At 48.0% G+C, this 2,625-nt stretch overlaps 1 protein-coding gene across 2 annotated transcripts in view; it reads right to left on the bottom strand.

The window, feature by feature from the left end:
• The window catches only part of CPLX1 (complexin 1), a 52,679-nt gene that overhangs the window by 31,821 nt on the left and 18,233 nt on the right, over nt 1–2,625 (bottom strand). The window lies entirely within an intron of this gene.

Genomic DNA, 2,625 nt, shown 5'->3' with positions numbered 1-2,625 from the left:
CTGGGTTCAAGTGATTCTCCTGCCCCAGCCTCCCAAGTAGCTGGGATTACAGGTGCCTGCCACCACACCTGGCTACTTTTTGTATTCTTAGTAGAGACGGGTTTTCACCATGTTGGCCAGGCTGGTCTCGAACTCCTGAACTCAGGTGATCCATCCGCCTCAGCCTCCCAAAGTGCTGGGATTACAGGCATGAGCCACCGGGCCCAGCCTCTAATTTCCTTTTTTTTAAATAAGAAGTGGGACCTTGCTCTGTCACCCAGGCTGGAATGCAGTGGTGAGATCATGGCTCACTGCAGCCTTGAACTCCTGGGCTTAAGTGATCCTCCCACCTCTGCCTCCCAAGTATTTCAGACCATGAAGGCACACTACCATGCCCAGCTAATTTTTAAATTTTTTATAGCGATGGGATCTTACTACATTGCCTAGGTAGTCCGGGCTGGCCTCAAACTCCTGGGCTTAAGTGATCTTCCCACTTTGGCCTCCAATCAGCTAGTGCTACAGGTGCATACCACTATGCCCAGCTACTTTTTAAAAATTTTTCATAGAGATGGGATCTGGCTCTGTTGCCCAAGCTGGCCTGGGACCCCTGGCCTCAGGCAATCCTTCCTCCTCAGCCTCCCAAAGTGTTGGGATTACAGACATGAGCCACTGCACCCGGCCTCTAATTTCCACTTTGATTTCTTCCTTGGCTCGTGGCTATTTAGAAGTGTGCTGTTTAGTTTCCAACTATTTGGAGGATTTTCCGGATATCTTTCTTTCTTTATTTCTCATTGCATTTCATCGTAGCTGGAGAATATATTTTGCACGACTTGAACCCTTTCATGTGCGCTGAGACTTGTTTCAGGGCCTGGATATGGTCTGTCTTGGCAAATGCTCCCTGTGTGCTTGAAAAGAAGAAGACCTACTCTGCTGTCGTTGCTCAGAGCGTCTGTGGACATCACGCAGGACAGCCTGGCTGCCCGTGTTGCTCAAGTCCTGTCTATCCTTCTGGCTTCTCTGTCCTTTGGGTACCAGTTTTTGAGTTGAATATCTCCAGCTAAAACTGTGGATTTGTGTGTTTTTCCTCTGATCTCCTTCTGTCTTTGCTGACATAGGATGGAGCTCAGCTGTTGGGTGCAGAAGCAATTGAGACCATGATGTCCTCTTGATTAACTGATCTCTTCATCACCAGGAAATGACTTCCTTCATCCCTGGCAATATTTCTTGCACTGAAATCTCCTTGGTCTTATATTAATATAGTCACTCAAGTTTTCTTCTTATTTGTCCCTATCTTTTCGCTTTTACCTGACTAGAGTTTTTATATATTTATTTATTTGAGACATAGTCTTGCTCTGTCACCCAGGCTGGAGTGCAGTGGCACAATCTCGGCTCACTGCAACCTCTGCCTCCCAGGTTCAAGTGATTCTCCTGCCTCATCCTCCCAAGTAGCTGGGATTACAGGCGCCCACCACCACGCCTGGCTAGTTTTTTGTATTTTTACTAGAGATGGGTGTATCACCATATTGGCCAGGATGGTCTCGATCTCCTGACCTCAGGTGATCCAGTTGCCTCGGCCTCCCAAAGTGCTGGGATTACAGGCGTGAGCCACCGCGCCTGGCAGAGTCTTTTTATATTTAAAGTGGGTTTCTTGTATGTAGCACAGAACTGGGTCTTGATTTTTTATCCAGTCTGACAATTCTGCCTTTTAATGAGAGTGTTCCCAACAGAGAGAGGAGAAAAAGTCATAAATCACAGGGCATCCATCACAGTACTAAGAAGGGTATAAGCTTAAGGGTGGGGAAATTACCTTCAGACAGAATACTGCTCGAATCCCACCCAGCAAAACTCCAAAACAAGAGAGGAAAGGACCAAACTGTTTCTAAGTAACTTGACTACATCCAGAATAAAACTCAAGAACATACTTAGGTGCCAGGCGCGGTGGCTCTCGCCTGTAATCCCAGCATGTTCCTAACGCTGGGTGTTCTAATGCTGGGTGTCCTAATGCTGGGCGTCCTAAGGCTAATGCCTGGTGTCCTAACGCTGCCTGCTCTAATGCTGGCTGTCCTAACACTGGCTATCCTAATGTCCTAACGCTGGGTGTCCTAACGCTGGGCATCCTAACACTGGGTGTCCTAATGCTGGGCATCCTAAGGCTAACGCCTGGTGTCCTAATGCTGCCTACTTTAATGCTGGCTGTCCTAACGCTGGTTATCCTAATGTCCTAATGCTGGCTGTCCTAATGCCAGGCACCTTTACAAATGATAGTGTACTGAGTTTTGTTTAAACATAATGTTGAACATATATGCTTATTGACACCCCTTTCCACAACCCCACTAAGATGGGAGTAAAGAAACTGAATAGGTTGGGGGGGTGGCTCACACCTGTAATCCCAGCACTTTAGGAGGCCGAGGCGGGCGGATCATGAGGTCAAGAGATTGAGATCATCCTGGCCAACATGGTGAAACCCGTCTCTACTAAAAATACAAAAAGTAGCTGGGTGTGGTGGCGGACACCTGTAGTCCCAGGTACTCGGGAGGCTGAGGCAGGAGAATCGCTTGAACCTGGGAGTTGGAGGTTGCAGTGAGCCGAGATTGTGCCACTGCACTCCAGCCTGGGTGGCTGAGCGAGACTCTGTCTCAAAAAAAA

Source organism: Mandrillus leucophaeus, unplaced genomic scaffold (genome assembly GCF_000951045.1).
Source record: "Mandrillus leucophaeus isolate KB7577 unplaced genomic scaffold, Mleu.le_1.0 Scaffold98, whole genome shotgun sequence".
In the NCBI taxonomy this organism is placed as follows: Eukaryota; Metazoa; Chordata; class Mammalia; order Primates; family Cercopithecidae; genus Mandrillus; species Mandrillus leucophaeus.
Note: the sequence above shows the minus strand (reverse complement) of the source record. Positions and strands in the feature narration are given on the sequence as shown.